This window comes from Tyto alba, unplaced genomic scaffold (genome assembly GCF_018691265.1).
Source record: "Tyto alba isolate M040663 unplaced genomic scaffold, T.alba_DEE_v4.0 Super-Scaffold_43, whole genome shotgun sequence".
Lineage (NCBI taxonomy): Eukaryota > Metazoa > Chordata > Aves > Strigiformes > Tytonidae > Tyto > Tyto alba.
Genome location: NW_024881319.1, coordinates 839,381 through 859,388, shown reverse-complemented (window position 1 = coordinate 859,388; position 20,008 = coordinate 839,381).

Below are 20,008 nucleotides of genomic sequence, written 5' to 3'. Positions count from 1 at the left end.
GTGCTGCAGCACTCCTCCCGCTACTGAAACCAACAGGAACTCTATTCCAGCCCCAACCAGGACAGTGTCCACCCCTTATTCCATATCATTTTACATTATGCTCACGTTCCGTATTTCTAATACATTATTGTTATTTACAATCCTCTTCCTTGGTCAAAGACATACGCATACAGATGCCATTTCCTCAGTCCATGGTCCCTCACTGCAGGATGTATCATGAGTTGACTTGGTCCGTAGCTTCAGGTTCCATCTGTCATAACAATCCCTTCAGGCAGGAGGAGCCATGCTCAGTCAGTAGGGCAGAAGTGTTCTTGGACTTGACAGGAGGATGGCATGCAGTCTCTGTTGCAGCTGGAGCTGATGCATCTGATGGTGTCTGTATTCACAGTCTGCGGCAGTCGCTGGGCATCAGTTGCTGGAACCAGTCCTATTTTCATCCACGTTCATGTTTGCCATAACAAAGCATTGGTAGGGTGGTGTGGTGACTAATCTAATACAGCTTATTGGCTATTTTCACCTAATATTAAGTCCCCTTGAGGTACACATCGGACTTCCCTGTCCTTCTGCATTGCCCACCAAGTGCACCCGGGTCCTTGGGCAAAGGTAATCCCACGTATGGGCTTACCTTTACCTCAAGGAGGTATAACCCAGACGGTCTTCCCCAGCATGTTTTTAGGGTGCACTACCGGGACTCTGTCTCCACCTACAATATGCAGAATGTTTGACTGGGCAGGGCCAGCCTGGTTGGCAGATCCTCTAGTATTGACTAACCAGGTGGCCTTTGCTAAATGTGTCCCAATGCTTAAAAGTTTCGCCTCCCATTGCTCTCAGCATGGTCTTTAGTAACCCATTATACCGCTCAGTTTTCCCGGAGGCCGGGGCATGATAGGGGATATGATATATCCACTCAATGCCATGTTCTTTTGCCCAGGTGTTTATAAGATTATTTCGAAAATGAGTACCATTATCTGACTCAATTCTATCTGGGGTGCCATGCCGCCACACGACTTGTTTTTCAAGGCCCAGAATAGTGTTCCGAGCAGTGGCATGGGGTACAGCATATGTTTCCAGCCATCCAGTAGTTCCTTCTACCATTGTGAGCACATAACGCTTACCATGCCGAGTTTGTGGGAGCGTGATGTAATCAATCTGCCAGGCCTCCCCATATCTATACTTTAACCATCTCCCTCCATACCAAAGAGGTTTTAACCGCTTGGCCTGCCTGATTGCAGCATATGTCTCACAGTCATGGATAACCTGTGATATAATGTCCACAGTTAGGTCCACCCCTCGGTCACGAGCCCATCTATATGTTGCGTCTCTTCCTTGATGGCCTGAGGAGTCATGGGCCCAACGAGCCATAAATTTTTCACCCTTATGCTGCCAGTCCAGATCTACTTGGGCCACCTTAATCTTTGCAGCCTGGTCCACCTGGTGGTTGTTTTCATGTTCTTCCGTGCGGAGCCGCGGACGAACGACACGCCAAGACGGGTTCAGTGTGAAAGATAGAGCATCAATCAACGTGTGTGTTTATTGGTCCAGGGTACATGTATTTATACAGACAACGATAATTATTATGCCTACTAGTCACTAGCTGATTGGTTTAAGCTCTAAAGGTCGTATTCGCGCGGTCCACCTACTTGCAGTTAGCTTACAGCACAAGCTTCTCATAACACTAAGTTTCTCATGCTACTATTTCTGATTCCTCTTGACTTGTTTTCGATACACGACAGTACCGTAACACAATGTTTCTCAGACCACCGTTACCATAACAGTAGGTTTCTCAGACCACTATTCCTAATTCCCCTTAACCTGTTTTCGACACACCACGGTACACAGGGCTGAAGCATCCTTGACATTCCTCATGTATCAGCAGCTGCGAGCAGCTGCCGGCAAACCCTAGTGAGGCCCAGCATCAGCAGCTAGAGCAGGCTCTGATCATACAATTGCTCGGTGGGCTCAGGACCCTTGTCTCTGAGCCATTCTCCAACAATTCCCCCTTTTTGTATGAGCAGAGCCTGCGCTAACGTTCGTTCAAAGATTTTCTTAATACATGGCAAGGCACAACTTAGGCATGCAGGCTTACAATCTACTGGCTAAAGGCACAGGACCCTTGTCTCTGAGCCATTCTCCAACAATTCCCCCTTTTTCTTTTTGTATGAGCAGATCCTGCCCCAACGTATGTTCAAAGATTTTCTTAATACATGACAAGGCACAACTTAGGCATGCAGGCTTACAATCTATTGGCTAAAGGCACTTATCACGCACCCGGAAGTGCTGTGATAGGTCTGCATCGTTAGCACGCGTGAACAAACTAAATCTACTTTGTGGTTAGTGCATCCAGGCATTCAAACAGGGAGGAAGCACTAGATTGACTTCCTCCTTCTTGCCCTTCCAGGTGACCTCAAGGGCAGGATTACCACATGGCAGTTTTCTGCTCAGAGACCCAGCCTGGATTGTCCAAACCCTGTAGGATCAGTGCATAACCCTGATCCCCCCCAAAAAAAATTCCTACCAGCTTTTCCCCCTTTTTCTTTTTTGGACAATCCAGACTCCTTTTAACATTTGAATCATAGCATTCATAAAGCATTTCCACACAGACCCCAATACCATCATGACAATCATAATGACAATCAGCATTGCCAGTCTATGCATCAACAAAGCTTTCAGCCACCCAGTAATTTCCAAGTTTTGTAGATTTGCAACCATCATCAGTCCATTTTCCAAATTCCCAAGTCTCGTAACCAGTCTGTCAGTCCATGTTCCAATCTTATGCAGTCTTATGTAGCAAGAAAACCATCCTTACAGTTTTAAAAGTGTCAGCAATTGTAACAACAGAGTATGCAATACAGAATGTAATACAGGTTTCACCATGCTATGTTCTAAACATTGCAATGAACCCACAACATACAATGAACCTGATACTACATGAACAAGTTTTTGATACCAGTGTTGATGTTGAAACACCCAGATGACAGTTCAGAGTTCTAAAGTTCGTAAGGAGTCTCCAGATGCCCCGAGGAGAATCTTGTGATCTTGAGTTCCCAGGTGTCCCCCATTTGTTGTCACTACCGGGCAGGCCAACGCTCCAGCAGCATGCCAGTCCCCTTCTAACAAGGCATCACGAATCACCGCACTCCATCGGGACTGAGCTAAAAGCGGAGCTGGTTCTGAGAAAGGTGATGGGAGTGGGTGTGGGGGGGGCTGCCGGCAGCGCTTCCTTTTCTTGTAATTGTAAATGCAGAGTTCTGTTCTGTAGCTCAACTTCTGTAATTTTCTTTCAAGTTCTCAGACTTTGTCACTGTCCTTTACCAATGTGTGACCCTGGTGCTTTAATTCGGACACAGCCGCCGTTTTTCTCTCCAACTCAGACGCTGACGCGCCGTCAGGGGTGGAACCATCCGAAGGGGGGGGGGGGGGCAGAGGTTCGGGCGGCAGCCGCTCCCCCCTGTCCCCCCGCGCCACCTGATTTCTCTGCCGCTTCTTGCGCGGCGGAGCAAACAGGAACACTTGGTGCCATGCCCTTAAAAGAGCGGAGCTGCTGATTAACCCCGAAGAAGGTGGCTAATCGTGATGGACGGTTGGTTTCGGCAGGGACCGGTGGAGATGGTACAGCGCTGACAGCCGCCATTGCAGCAGCAGCTACTTTCTTTTCTGCTGGCATCTCCCTCAGGGCTTTTATGATCGTTCACCAGACCACCCCGTGCTGTCGTGCTTCACTGCCTTTATTGCCTCCAGTGATAGTCTGGTCCCACAATAAATCACCTACTTAGCGCCACTCCTGTTGGCTAAATATTAGCGAGGGGCCATCGTCCCTCTCCCCCTCCGCCTCTGAGGTGGGGGGGGGTGGGGGGGGGCATGACTGTAAAGATACTGGGGGGGGGGCTGGCCTCCGGACTTTCCCTATTCACATTAACTGTAACTGGCCCTCCTGTTGATGGTACAGGAATACGATCACTGTCAAAAAGCATAGGTCCGGATGCCTCACTATCTGGGGTAACAGTGGAACTTTCCCCCCCCAACTTTGCAGTTGCCACAGCTGCAAGGTTCTTTTCAAGCTGACACCGCCCACTATTATTCACCACCTCCCGCCATGGTTTCATCATTTTCCTTGCAGCTTTATCCTCGTCAATTGCCATATCCCACAAAACATCACCTAATCGTCTCCACTCCTCGACATCAAAAACAGAATTAGGATCTTGAAAACATCCTTTGACCCATCCTAATGCTACTAAAACCGTGAGTGATTTTATGCAGTCCACTCCCCGCTTTTCTAAAAAGCGCTGTAATAAATCCAGGGCTACCTCCTGTCCCATCTCGTCAACCTGGTGCTCCTTGTTTAAGGTACCTCTGGTCCAGTGCTCCCTGGCTAAGCCACAGTACCGTTACTGCCGACCCACCCCTGATTAAGGCACCATCGGCACTTTGCTCCCTGTTTAAGGCAAAAAAAATACTCCCGCCGGCTTGTGCTCCATGTTTAAGGCACTAAATATACTCCCGCCGGCCTGTGCTCCCTGTTTAAGGCACTAAAAATACTCCCACCAGCCTGTGCTCCCTGTTTAAGGCACTAAAATCACTCCCGCCGGCCTGTGCTCCCTGTTTAAGGCACTAAAAATACTCCCGCCGGCCTGTGCTCCCTGTTTAAGGCACTAAAAATACTCCCGCTGGCTTATGCTCCCTGTTTAAGGCACTAAAAATATTCCCGCCGGCCTGTGCTCCCTGTTTAAGGCACTAAAAATACTCCCACTGGGCTTTGCTCCCTGTTTAAGGCACTAAAAACACTCCTGCCAGCCTGTGCTCCCTGTTTAAGGCACTAAAAATTCTCCCGCCGGCCTGTGCTCCCTGTTTAAGGCACTAAAAATACTCCCATCGGCCTGTGCTCCCTGTTTAAGGCACTAAAAATACTCCCGCCGGCCTGTGCTCCCTGTTTAAGGCACTAAAAATACTCCCACTGGGCTTTGCTCCCTGTTTAAGGCACTAAAAATACTCCCGCCGGCTTGTGCTCCCTGTTTAAGGCATTAAAAAATACTCCCGCCGGCTTGTGCTCCCTGTTTAAGGCACTAAAAATACTCCCGCCGGCTTGTGCTCCCTGTTTAAGGCACTAAAAATATTCCCGCCGGCCTGTGCTCCCTGTTTAAGGCACTAAAAATACTCCCACTGGGCTTTGCTCCCTGTTTAAGGCACTAAAAACACTCCTGCCAGCCTGTGCTCCCTGTTTAAGGCGCTAAAAAATACTCCCGCCGGCTTGTGCTCCCTGTTTAAGGCACTAAAAAATACTCCCACCGGCTTGTGCTCCCTGTTTAAGGCACTAAAAATACTCCCGCCGGCTTGTGCTCCCTGTTTAAGGCACTAAAATACTCCCTTTGATATGTTGCTGATGCTCCGTGACTAAGGCACCAGTTGCAGCTCTTGCCAGCAGTCCTTGCAGAGAGCGACCCTCTGTCTCGGTTCACGTCCTCGGAACGACCTGTCGGAGGCCCACTGTCCAATCGTTCTTGATTCGGCTAGGCGCTGCTGTCTCTGATGTTTCCCCGTGTTTGTTTCTGCCGCCGCTGTCTGCAGTGCCTTTCCATGTCAGCTTCCGTCGCCCCTCTGCGTCAGTTCTGGCGCCCCCCCCGCTTCCACTGCCGGGGCCACCCTGCGCTCGCCTCCAGCGCCCCCTCGCGTCCGCCCCCGGGGCCGCTCAGTGTCCACCTGTGGCATCCCTTCGCGTCCTCCCCCGGGGCTGCCGCAGTCGGCTCCTTACCACGTCAGCTCCGGTGTCTTTCTGCTTCCGTTCGTGGGGCCACTCACTTCTGGTCTCGGGACCGCTCCGCCTCCGCTCTCCGGGGCCAATCACCTCCGTTCTGCGGGGCCGGTCTGCCTCTGCTCTGCGGGGCTGGTCACCTCCACTCTCGGGGCCGCTCTGCCTCCGTTTCTCGGGGCCGCTCCACCTCGGCTCTCGGGGCCGGTCCCGCCGGCTTCTCTCCGCGTACTCCCCCGGGGCTGCTGGGGCCGGCACCTCTCCGTCTCAGCTCGTGGACCCTGAACGCTGCTGTATTTGGTGTTTCTCCGGGTCCGTTCTCAAATTCCTCGGTCGTTGCTGTTTTTTCTTTCTGGGTCCGCCGCTCCGTCTGTGTTATTCTTCTATGCAGGTCCCTGTTCGGGCGCCATCTTGCGGAGCCGCGGACGAACGACACGCCGAGACGGGTTCAGTGTGGGTGATAGAGCATCAATCTAGGTGTGTCTTTATTGGTCCAGGGTACATATATTTATACAGACAATGATAATTATTATGCCTAGTAGTCACTAGCTGATTGGTTTAAGCTCTAAAGGTCGTATTCACACAGTCCAACTACTTGCAGTTAGCTTACAGCACAAGCTTCTCATAACACTAAGTTTCTCATGCTACTATTTCTAATTCCTCTTGACTTGTTTTCGATACACAACAGTACCATAACACAATGTTTCTCAGACCACCGTTACCATAACACTGGGTTTCTCAGACCACTATTCCTAATTCCCCTTAACCTGTTTTCGACACACCACGGTACACAGGGCTGAAGCATCCTTGACATTCCTCATGTATCAGCAGCTGCGAGCAGCTGCAGGCAAACCCTAGTGAGGCCCAGCATCAGCGAGGCAGCATCAGCCCTTAGAACAGGCTCTGATCGTACAACTGCTCGGTGGGCTCAGGACCCTTGTCTCTGAGCCATTCTCCAACACCTTGTCTCAATGGAGTCACTGCGAGGAATAAGGCAAGGATTATTAGAAGAGGGTCTGGGCTGTTCATAAATCGTGAGATGTGGGATCGTGCGTGGAACAGCGTATACCGGGGTTGCTAGCTCCTCACTGGTATCCATCTGGTCAGGAACACTTCGGTGCTCACATCTGTACTTTCTGGTCTTGATACGGGAAATTGTATTTTTCGTATTCCGTAATTTGTTTCTATACTTCTGAATCTTGTAACTTTGTAACTCTGGTAACACGGGAAACAATGAAACACTGTTGAAATACTGTTGAGGTTTTATGCGTGAATGAGTGACTGAGACGTGCAATTACGCACGAAGCGAGTGTGGAGCTTTGATCTGTGGTTCTGTTATCCCACGAGGGGTGCAGCCGGAGATAAGCAAAGCGAAAGGAAAAAAAAAAAAAAAAAAAAAAACCTAAACAAAAAAAGAAAAAGAAAATGTATACTGTCGGTTTGCTATGACATTTAAATTTTCAAACCTGCTTAAAGGAGGGAGAGGGAGTAAGAGTTCTATACCAAGAAACACCCCCTTAGGTTGCCTTTTAGCTCACTGGAAAGAGGTGCATGATGAATTAAGCAAAAGTCAACTTACTGAATTTTGTAATCATGAATGGCCATTGTATAAACTAGAAGATGAAGAAATGTGGCCCCTGAATGGGACCTTAAGTTATAATACTATTTTGCAATTCATGTTATTTTGTAAGAGGGAAGAAAAATGGGATGAGGTTCCATATGTAGATTTGTTCTTTTATCTGCGAGAAAAACCAGAGTGGCAAAAAGAATGTGGGCTGATTAATCAAGTGATGTCTCTTATGGTAAAGGATAAAAAGGTTCAGGAACGGTGACCCGTATGCACTTCCACTAAGATGTGCTTTAAATATTTGGCACTGAAGGGAAGGGGATATACAGAAACAGGTCCTGAATTAGATATTGCTCCTACTGCCCCAATAACTCCTGCAGTTCCCATATCCCCCCCCCATTCCACTGCCTTTCCCTGAATGAGGACCTGACTCCAGACCTGGGCATCCGGCTGGGCAATCAGCCCCGGGTGCTGATTTAAGAGAAGGGCACACACTACAATTTTGCAATTGTTTTTACAGATCTCAAGAGGTCCTTAAAGGGGGAATACAAGGGGGAAGAGGAGGATTGACTGACAGAACCCTTCTCGGAATAAATCAGGGTGCCTTTTGTAAGAAGGAGGGGCACTGGAAAAAGGATTGTCCAAGGAAATTAAATGGTCAGCAAACAGCAGCTGATGTGATGATTATAGGAGAATATGCAGATTGACGGGGACCGGAGGTGAACTCAGCTGAGCCTCTGGTTACAGTTAAGCTGGGAGAGAAGGAGGTTACATTTTTGGTGGACACGGGAGCAACGTTCTCAGTTCTGAACAAACAGAAGGGATGATAGGATCTAAAATGGTAAATATTGTGGGAGCCACAGGGAAGGAAGAAAACCGACCATTCTTACAACCGTTGAATTTACAATTTGGAAATAAAATCATAAGATATGAATTTCTGTACATTCCAGAATGTCCAGTACCCTTAATGGGAAAAGATTTTCTATCCAAATTAAAAGCTCAAATAGTTTTTGAAAACGGAGAATTGTTGTTAAAAATACCAGAATCAAAAACAGGGGGAATTCTGATGATACAGGAAAAACCAAAGATACAAGAAATCCCCCCAGAAGTGAGTTATGCAGTAGTTCCCATGGTGTGGGAAACTGATGTCCCTGGAAAATCCAAATTGGCACAACCAGTGAAAATTGAATTAAAGGAAGGAGCAAAACCAGTTAGGATCAAACAATACCCAATTAACCCTGAGGCAAAACAGGGAATTAAAAGGCTGATTGACAAATTCATGAAATGTAAGATTTTAGAAGAATGTGAGTCAGAATATAATACCCCTATTTTACCAGTCTGAAAGCCCACAGGTGAGTATAGATTAGTACAGGACTTGAGAGCTATAAATCAAATTGTAAAGGACATTCACCTGGTAGTATCCATATACCTTATAGACAGCCCTTAAAGAAAAATATCGGTGGTTTACAGTGCTTGATTTGAAAGATGCTTTCTTTTGCATACCCCTGGAACAGGAAAGTCGTAAACTGTTTCCTTTTGAATGGGAAAACCCACAAACAGGGTGTAAAGTACAGTTAACCTGGACATGACTACCCCAAGGATTTAAGAACAGCCCAACAATCTTCGGTAGCCAACTTGCCAAAGAACTAGAGATATGGACAAATGAAAAGACAGTGACTCCGCGACGAGAACATCTACTCTTACAATACGTGGATGACATCTTAATAGCTACAGAAGAAAAGACAGCCTGTATACAGGTAACCACTGAATTTTTAAATTTTTTTGGGGACTTAATGGGTATAAGGTGTCTAAGAAGAAAGCCCAAATAGCAAGCCAAACTGTGATATATTTAGACTTTGAGATTTCAAAGGGGCAAAGAAGATTGGGGACTGATCGAAAGGAAGCAATCTGTGCTATTGTGGAACCTCAGACTGTACATGAATTAAGAGCTTTCCTGGGAATGGCCGGGTGGTGTCGTCTTTGGATTATGGATTATGGTCTCTTGGCCGAGCCATTATACGAGGCCCAAAAGTCCACCCCCTTTCATATGGGGTCAACAACAACAGGAGGCCTTTCAAAAGCTTAAGCGAGCTTTAATGACAACACCAGCTCTAGGATTACCTGATTTAACTAAAGATTTCCAGTTGTTTGTTCATGAAAGGCAGCACCTTGCCCTGGGAGTCCTGACCCAGAGGATGGGAAGCTGGAAGAAGCCTGTCAGTACTTTTCTAAACAACTGGACACAGTGAGCAGAGGATGGCCTTCCTGCTTGCGGGCAGTACCGGCAACAGTAATATTGATACAAGAAGCCAGAAAACTCACCTTGGAAAGAACCATTACGGTCTATGTTCCGCATATGGTTGCTACAGTGTTGGAACAAAAAGGGGGGTGTTGGCTGTCCCCTAGCAGAATGATGAAATATCAGCTAACCCTTACGGAGCAAGATGATGTGATTCTGAAAACAACTAATCTTGTAAATCCTGCAGTTTTTCTGAGTGCTTCACAGGATGAACATGATTGTATAACGACTACTGAACATACATACTCTCGTCGAGAAGATTTGAAGGATGTCCCCCTCGGAGGTCCTGAATGGGAGCTGTTTACAGATGGCAGCAGCTTTGGACAGAATGGAACTCGCTACGCAGGATATGCAGTAACAACTGACAGTACTGTGGTAGAGGCAAATGCACTGCCCAACGCTACATCAGCACAGAAAACAGAATTAATTGCCTTAACGCGAGCATTGGAATTAAGTAAGGGAAAGAAAGTGAACTTCTGGACAGATTCAAAATATGCTTTTGGAGTGGTTCATGTCCATGGGGCATTATGGAAAGAACGAGGACTATTGTCCTCCCAGGGGGCAAATATTAAGCATCAGAAGGAAATTTTACAGTTGTTATTGGCAGTTCAAGAACCGGCCCAAATAGCGATCATGCACTGTAAAGCACATCAATCTGGAAATACAAAAATAGTAGGAGGGAATAGGTTAGCAGATCAAGCTGCCAAGGAAGCAGCTCAACATCGAATGTTACAAATGGCAATAATTCCTACTAGAACTGTAAGTGTCCCAAAGGAACCACCAGAATACTCCAAGGAAGATGAGAAATTAGCTCAATTTTTAAATGCAAAGAAAAATTTAGAAGGATGGTGGACAACCTCTGAAGGCCTGGTGGTTGTGCCCCCATTAATTATGAGGGAAATACTACAAGTAAAACATCAGGAATGCCGTTGGGGTGTAGAGGCCCTGGTGACATTCCTGAAGAGGCACATAGTATCGGTAAGGATGTTAGAGATGGCTAAATCAGTTGCTGCAAAATGCAATGTATGTTTAAAGAATAATCCAGTGGTACAGAAGAGAGTTCAAATGGGCAAACTGAAAGTAGAAGTAGAACATGGTGACCATTGTACAAAATTACCCAAATGTAAAGGATATCGGTATGTTCTGGTTGGGGTAGATAACTTTTTTGGACGGCCGGAAATGTTAAAATTGACCCTTAAAGCAGAGTTTAATCGAATTATTATACAAGTAGAAGCAAGACAATGAGATAAGACATTAAAAGATACACCATCATATGACCATTTGGCATTTAATGAGACTACAATTTGAATATGTGAAAGTATTGAGTATGATTATCAATACTTTCAAAGGGGGGAAATGTTGCAGTTGCCTTAATAAAACAGTTGGGATCCTAGAATATTATTTTTATTTTAGTTTAAAAGTATTATTTTGATTTAACATGAAGCTACAGTAGCTATGAGAATATAAAGTACACTGAGGCCCTTAGGATTAAGCAACTAGTAGGCTATGTGCCTTGAACACTATAACAATCGTTATGGACTCTGAATTAACACAAAAGGTACTGGTTATGGATCTTGACTTGAAACAATAGGTACCAGAGGAAAACTGGTTTGGTTGGGAAGATCGGCCAAGGGAGAGGTGAGCATTAGCCAAAGATGGAGTGAGCATGCGCAAGGATGGAGTTCAATCAGCCGACACAGTGAGGAAGACTATCGACGACCACCAGCGGACCCCCGTCCAGTATAACCACGCAGGCGTTAGGGACATTTGCATATGATAATAATTTCCAGGAAATAACATGAATATGCTAATCATTGCTCTCCCCCCATTCTATTTAAATCAATCAGTAAAGATGACCAGTGATTTCTGTAGAATAGGAATAGAGGTAAGGTGAGGTAACTGAAAGCCAATCATTATAAAGGTCAACTTAAACTTTATGAATTTATTGATCTTATGTAACTACGACTCTGCTGAAAAAGTGTATAAATATGTTGTGCTTTGTACCTGTTGGTGAACGCGTCTTTGGCGGAGTTATCCCCCGTGTTCCCCAGCGCTGGAATAAAGAAGTGCCAGCTTATCTGCTGGGTGTAGATAAATTCTGTTTGCGATTGTGACTGCGAACAGCCGCGCCTGGCCCCTGCCGGCGGGGGAGGACAGAGACCGGGGAGGATGTCAGGCCTCGGGTCACCTAGGGGGGAGGCCAGCCTCACCCCCTCTCTTCCCTGCCCCCTCTAAAGTGCCAGGGGGCTGGCCCCGGGCCTTCCCGTGCAGCGCCAGGATTGGGCACTGCTCCCTGCAGGGCTGGGGCCAGGACCGCCGCTTTGCCAGCCTGGGGTGGGGGGGCGTGGGGGGGCAGCCCCTGTGCTGCTGGCCCCCAGGCTCGTCCCTCCCTCCTCGCTGCCTCGGGACGTGCCTCCCCTCCACCGGCGGCTCCCTGCAGCGATGGGGCTCTGGCACGGCCATAGGCACCTTCCGAAGCCACCGCTCTCACGGTGGTCCGGGCAGCGTCCCCTCTGCCCCGCTTGCCTTCTGGGCCCATCCAGCCTGGGTCGAGCAGTGTCAGGAGGCTGCTCAGCTCCTCTCCTCGCAGATGGAAGCTCCTCGACAGGACAGCTGGGTGAGGACATGAGCGTGCTGCCATCCTCTGGGCACGGTTGTCCTAGAGGGGCCCTGCAGTCCACAGGACCCAGCATGCCAGGAACTGGGTGCATTTTCCTTGAGCTCAGGTGAGCCAGCCTTTCCCCTGGCACAATCTGGTGCTGGAGGTGTCTTCTGGGAAAACCCCTTCCCATATCCAAGGGGTGACACCTGGGCTCCTGAGTGTCTGCCTGCTGAGCTGACACCAGGCAGGCAGCACAGGGTCTTTGGAGCATTGCACTGGGTGGAAGAGTTACCCGTCCCACACTGCTGTTAGCATGAGCACGTCCTACTTTGGGCTGTGATGGTATCATTTCTGGAACGCCACAGACACATCACCCCTCTCCAGCTAGCAACAGGCAGCCCTTTCATGGAGTCCAATGGCCACCTCCGAAGGTTGAGGTTCTCAGAGGGCACAGCTGCTGATGGATCTGCCATGGGAGCTGGGACAGGGCCAGCCAAAGCCTTGGGGTGTGGATGCTGCCACACCAGACAAATTGCGCTAGAGAAAGCTGGGTCTGAGCTGAGCGGACGCCCCACATCGCAGTGCTGCACTGCCAGGTGGATGTGCTGTCCTCCTCCCTTGGCTCTGCAAATCCTGCTGCGTTTTTGCGGTCATGTTTCGACGTCCACACATACCTCTGTGGGCACAGCCTGCTGAGCCCAGACTGAAGTGAGACCTGTGCAGTTGCAGAGTGACAGGCTGTCCCCCTCAGAGCCAGGTATGTGGGGGAACAGAGGATAGTTGGGCAGCACAATTATAGGTAGGAGGTCCTCAGGCCCACTAGTCACGGGACATCTGGACAGGACATCAGGGCAGCGTAACATGGGCTGTAAGCACTGTCCCCTCCCTGTAGCAGCCCCTGCTGCTGCTCTCCTGGGGCACTGCTGGGGAAAGCTGCCACCTCTCCAAGCCCATGCCAGCCCAGGACACCAGCACCAAACTGGAGCAGGCTCATGGCCCATAGCTTCCTGCTGCTCTTCTTTCCCCTTCAGCTCAGCTGGGCAGCTCTACCTAACCAACATAATGTTTAAAATCACCCAAATCCTGCCCATCCCTCCTTCTGGGCAGTGCCTGCCCGTGCCCAAGCCTTGCTTCTGTAGGGCTGTGGACTCTTCCTCCCCCGTGAAATGTTTGAACTAGAATATTTGCGACACCTGCCAGAGCAACTGTGGACATGGCTCCAGACTGCATGAAGGGAACATGAATCCCAGTAAGGAGAGGTCTTGAGGAAGGGCTGAGGGTAGAGGGAGGATCTCAGGAGGGGCAGCGCCCTTTCTCCATGGAAGCACAGCAGAGAGGAGATGGCAACGATGGGGCTGATCCCAGCACCAGCATCAGCCTCCGAGGTGTCCCCTGGTGTGATAAATAATAGAAGAATTTTGCTTTCACTAAAAGTAATTAAACAATTACTTTTACTGAGTTAGGCTAAAGCTATTATTAGTACAATGATCCAAATTTTAAGAAAAGTAAAATAATTTACTACTGGGAAAAGAGAAGGCGGGGAATTGATCAGAGGAAACACCAACCCAACAGCCCCCCCCTCCTTGGGATGGTCACCAGATGGTCCATATCACAGGGCGGTAACTCCTTTGCAATGGGATGAGAAAGAACAGGACGGGCCATCCCTGGTATCTCTTGTCCTTGAGATAACAGAGAAACTGAAACCACTGAGCCATAAAGACAAAGGAGCTGCAAATTGGCCCAGACCTGAAGGACAAGGTGTACGTGACCACAGGACTGAGTTGGCGCAGAAGGAAGGGTCAGCTAGCGAGCACAGTGAAGAAGACTACGGGCCTTCATCTGCAGACCCCTGCCCACGACCACCAGGGAGCACTGCGCAAGCACGACGGGAGGGATTTGGGGGGGTGGGGATATGTTAATGATTTCTCGGAACTAATTGTACTATTCTCTCCCTACCCTTAGAGTAGTGATGCGTATGTATTAGAGCAGATGAATATGTAACCTTTTATACAATAAAAGGGAGCCCCTTTGGCTCCAGGGCATGCGCCATTGCGCCCAGCGCTGTATTCTTTGCTCCACTGACTTTGTCCCCAATAAAACTTTTTTTATATATATGTGGGCTTGTTTCTCACACTGGGGAAGGGTCAGGCGATGCTCAGGGCCACAGCCTGTGCAGAGGCGACTGGGGCCAGCCCTGCTGCACTCCTGCAGCCATCGCAGCCCCTCTTCTGAGTGGAATCCATGTGAGACCCATCTGTCCTTTGGGCTGGTGGCTACACAGACCCCATGTGTTGGCTGGTCAGGCGCAGGGTGAGCATGGGGACACACAAAGAGTGACCACTCCAGCCAGGCCATATGCCCTCCCTGCTCTGGGATGCAAGCCCTTAGCAGGGGAGGAACAGAGACAGCTCTGCACCCTTCCAGGGTTTCTACTCCATGTGCATCCACTGCTTTGCACTTGGAAATGCATCCAGAGTATCCACGCTCCTGCTGCTCACGGGTGCTGCATCCAGCTTCCAAACCAGCTCTCAAAGCTCAGGCTCTCTGGGCAACAGCTGGTTTGGACCTACACTACAGGATGGGTTTGGGGGGAACTGAGAGGTGGGAGGCTGGTCCTGCCCGTGCCATGGGGCAGAGCAGCTCTCCCCTCCAGCTACCACTGTGCCTGACCGCAGGTGAGCAGCTTGGAGGAGCGGGGGGGGGGCTGCCAGGAGCAGGCAGTGCTGAGCCTGTGGCCCTGCCTAAGCCAAGGGACAGCAAGGCAAGAGCAGGATCCAGGAGGAGCAGTTGGGAGCTGAGCCCCAAGGCACGTGGGGAGCCCCAGGGTGGCTGCACGTGTAGGAACAGGGCTCCCTCTATCCAGCACCACTCCCTATGCTGAACGCTCAGTCACATCCTCTCCATCTCACTGCAGCCGCCTTTCCCCATCACCCCAGAGGGACATGCCTGTGCCATGACACTCCAGAAGGGTTCTGGGCTAACAGTGGGGGCAAGGGTGACGTGAGAAACCTCCTGTGGTCACATTTAGGTGCTGCAGGGTTGAAAAGGATTTTAAATAAAACAACCCTGCCTGCTCCAGCCTTCCCCTGGCTCAGTACATCAGTGCAGTGGCTTGCGCAAGGCAGACGGAGGCGAGAGGGGAAATAAAAGCATGTGGAAGTCTCAGTGACCCAGAGCCAGCACCTGCACTCCAAGGCAAAGCAGAACCAGCATCATTCCTGTGGCCCAGCAGCTCCTCCTTCCCAGGCTGGAGCAGCTGGACAGGGCAGAGGGTGCCCAGCTGCCTGCAGCACCCAGGGCAAGGAGCTGCCAGCGGCTCCTGGTGCTCTGACAAGGGCCCCACTGTGTGCTCAGCTGCAGGCAGCCCCAGGTGCTGCAGCACCTTGGCCCAGGGCTGGCTCTGGTGCTGAGCGCCTGCCTTCACCCCTCCAGGGAGAATGACAGTTGACCATTTCAGGGCAAGAGGAGCCGCTTCCAGGCAGCTGCAGTAGGAGCTGGAGCCTGGCAGGAAAAAGAAGACTTTATCCCCTTGTGTCCCAAAGAAACACAGGGGAGCCAACAAAGGCAGGGTGGGGGGTGCCCTGGCAGGGGGCTGGGGATGCCTCTCCCGCTGGGGGATGGTTCCCTGGAGACAGGGCAGCACCAGGGGCTGGTGCCTTCCTTCACACGTGTCCTGCGTTCCTAGGCACTGGTGGCTCCTGCACAGAGGCACTCGGTAAGCCGGTGACAGTGCCCTCACTTGAGGCGTCCCACCATAAGCCCACGCCTGACAGCTGAGGCGGCAGCTTCACCTCAGCCTGGTTGAGTGTGGCCCAAGGGAGGTAGAAGGGGAATGGCCCCAGTGCCAGAGCCACCCTGGGGGAGGAGGGCACAAGGCTACCATACCTGCAGCACCGCAGCTGCCCATGCCTTCCTCGGCAAGCAAACCCAAAGTCATGTACTCTGAGAGCAGACAGGGATGCAGGCAGCAGGAGCCAGCCCGGTGGCGGCACTGGCCCCAGCCTGGTTTCTCACGGCAGCTTCTCAGCAGCTGTTTGCAGAGCCCAGCCAGAGCAGAGCCCACCCCAGCACCTGCACCCGCGGCACCGGCCCACCTGGGCACTCAGCCCCAGGCAGGGCAGCCCTGCGCACAGCAGCACAGCACCATTGCTGCTTAATGCGGGCAGTCACAGCTCAGAAAAAGGGAAAATGAGGGCTGTGGACTTGTTGCACTATGCAAACACTCCGGACTGGTACCCACCCTCCCTTCGCCCAGGCTGAGACAAGGCTTCTGGGTTATTTTCTTCCAGTCACCAGGAGCCAGGCTCCTCCTTCCCCATGAGAGCGACGAACTCTGCAGCACTGTGCTGCTGCACAACTCAGCACGTCCCACCCTGTTCAGATGCTTTGGTCGGTGCGTTCAGGTAAAAACAGCAGCCTTAGAAAAGCTGCAAGATCTCCAGCCCGTTCCCCTGCGCTCTTCGGGAGCAGGCAGAGGGGCGGCAGCCTGCAGCTGGGGGCTCCCAGCAGGACGAGGGGGTGGTGCAGTTATGATTTGTCCTGCTCAGTGAGCTGGACCCCAGGGAGAAGAGGGAGTGGCCCAAAGCACCTGGTTTCCACGCACACTGAAACCACAGGGCAGGGACCCTTGAACATGCAGCCTGGGCTCCCAGAGGTCCCCATGAACCTGGTCTGTCATTCCACTAACGGGGCAGGTTCCTGGAGTCCTCCAGGCCTCCCAAGGGATGCTGAAGAGCCTTCTTGGAGCCTTCCCTCCAGTGCAGGCTTAGAGGAGGGTCTCCTCTGCTCCTGCTGTGCAGCTGTAGCTTTGCTGATGAGAAAGGGTATAACAAGATCACCCAAGAGTTGCCTGTCTGGTCTCATTCCACACAGCAGGCACTGGTCAAGTTAGGTTGTGTATGACCAGGACAGGATCCTGAGACCACGAATAAATTCAGATGCTGCCAAGAGAGATTTTAAGATAACCGGTACTCTACTGAGCAGATCAAGATACCCTGGGGCCTGGAGACCAGAAAGTCTTTCTTGGAGAAGTTTGCTGTGCCTGTCAGGTAAGGAAGGGGCAGAGAAGGACACCAAGTGTGCCCCATCACATGAGAAAGAATAGCCCTGTAAGGTAGCTGAAAGCAAGCAGCACCCCAAAGACCAGCCAGTCCTCGCTACAGGCTGCAGGAATGACTTGTAAAAAAAAGGTAATGTTGAACCTGTTGCCATAAAATCAAACCTGGGATCTGATGCTGGTGATGTGGAGTTTCAAGCCTCCACTTAAGGAGCAGCAGCAATACACGACCCTTCAAAGACATGCAGGCAGGACCGTGTCCCTCACACTGGGAGACTGCTCAGGTGTTCTCGTTCCACTCTGCAAGATAAACTGGGTTAATCCATACAGGGTGGAGGATCACCAACAGAGACCTTGGGTTCCAGGGTAACGTTGGCACTCCAGTGAGGGAAGCAACAAGGACAGTCATGGTCCTGATGCCAGAAGCCCCCCAAGACCATGTGCTGTGCTACATTGGGCAAGAGGCTGAGGCAAAGTTGTCCTGGAACAATAATCATCACGAGACCCAAAAGTTCGTGTTTAAAAAGTTATTTTCCTGCCTCATTATTAAATACATAAATTAGCAACGTTACCCATAGAAATATGTATGCTATGAAGTATCTAGGTGACAGCTGTGGGAGAAATTTCCAAAACAGATGACTGTAACAATAAGCATAAAGGAGGAACTTAAGGTGGTCTTATAAAGAGAGGGGAGATGTTGTACAAAATGAAACTCCTGTACTTTTTAGTATTTCTGATGTAAGAAACAGCTGGAAGCGGCGAGGAAGACTGAGGGAACTGAGCACAGACGTGGTTATCAACAGGCTTAACTGCAGCAGGAAGGTCTAACTGCCAAGGCTGCAGCAGCTGAGATATTTCAATAGGCAGCTGTATCAGCCTCCAAAGCTGCAACAGGGATGCCCTTGTTAGATGCAAGGGAAGAATGCACTCACTGGAGAGGTGTGTGATGCGGAAAGTAGTGCAACCTTCGCCTTTGAAGATTTCAAGAACTTAACTGGAAAAGGCCCTGAACAATGTGATACAGCTTCTGAGTATACCTTGCTTGAAGCAAGTCTAGAGGTCATTTTGTTCCTGTTTTTTAAAAGCATTACTAAAACCAAATATTACACGTAGGTCTACTTAACAGGAATACAAAAAAAAAGAAAAATCAAACTGAAGCAGCTGCAGAGAAGGACTATCAGGGAGGTTTTGAGAATGAAAAACTTGGTTTATTGATACTTAAAAGTTCTTGGCTTGCTTTTCCTAGCAAAATGAAAGTTTAGAGAGGACACATCAATTGTACCAACGAAAGTAACTCCAGGGAAGAAATGTAACTCAAACAAAAATGCTTGGTACAAGATCAAGAAAATGAAATGTCATTTTAAAAAGTTAAAACTAGAAAGGAGAAATTTCCAGAGAAGACAGGAAAAAAAACTGAGTAACACCTTCCTAACAGGACAGCAGCAGTAGGGGATCAAACTGTCAGGAAGCTCAAGGAATGTCTAAGCTATTTGTGCCACATAGGTATACTCTGGGTGTTACAAATTACAACGTGCAAGTAGCACCACCTCTGAACTGGATTTTAATTCAATTTGGTTCTTTAGAAATTCTGCTGGCCACCTGGAAATGACAAAGATTTCTTCTTTCACCTTAATGTAAAACTCAGCTTCTACAGAAGGATAATTTTCATCTGAAGCACCAGTGTGCCACCACAATTAACAAAACCTCCAATACGTGTATGGAAATCGAGAAGACTGGTGGAGCTTGCTCCTACACTTAAGGAATGCTGCCCCTCTGTCCAGGAAGGTGTAGGGTGGGGAGGGATGCTCCTTACCTTCATTTATACTAGGATGTCCCGGCCCAGATCCTGAACGAAAGCAGTCAGTCTTACTGTGTGTCGTTACAAGGATTTGGAATTCAGGTAATAAGCAAAAGTCTTCCCTCTCTCCTGTGGTATGTGGAACTTGGGAGTTCTCCAGGACTATAAACCATTAGTGCTTAAGACTTTCTGTGCAACAGATGTTTAATTTGGCAATTTTTTTGCAAAACATCTATTACACATTCAGTTGTCAAAAGAACCGCCATGGTCCATTTTATTTATGTACCTGAAGGGGAGCACCTCTTGGTCACGCTGCGTTTCTTCAAACCGCCAGGATGTAGCAGATTTCAGTGTTCTGAGCACTGAGTTCATGGGCATCTTGTCCTAGCAGACCTGAGGAACTGGCTAGCCAGCAAACTCAAACCAAATCACCGTGTCTACAAGTGATCTGCTAGGAGCTGTAGTGCAGCCTCCAGCTGGGAGGACGAGGGAAAAGCATTGTCCTTGCTGCCGATCCAGGGCCAGATGTGACTCAGCGATGCAGAGCTCCAAAGGCTCCAAATTCCAGCACTCTAATAAAATTACCTGGAAGAGCAAGTTGGTCAAAGCAACGCAAACCTGAGGGAGTGACAACAGAACAGTGGGTCACTTTATTTTCAGCTGGTCGAGCAGTTCTTCTGCCTTTGCAATTAGGTCTCAAAGAAACAGCAGCAAAAGTGCGCAAGAAGATGAATGCCAGAGAAGAATCTGACCTCCAGCTTTCTCCCTCTGATGATCACAACCCACTGCAAGCAGCCCAGCAGGCCATTCTCTTCAAAAAGAATCCTCAGCCTCTGACTGTTAGCACGGTGACAACTCCACCTGCTTATGGAGACCTCGTATTTGGGAAGTTCGCTGCACTGGCAAGTGTCAATCCCCCACCCCCAACCCTCTCAGAACCATC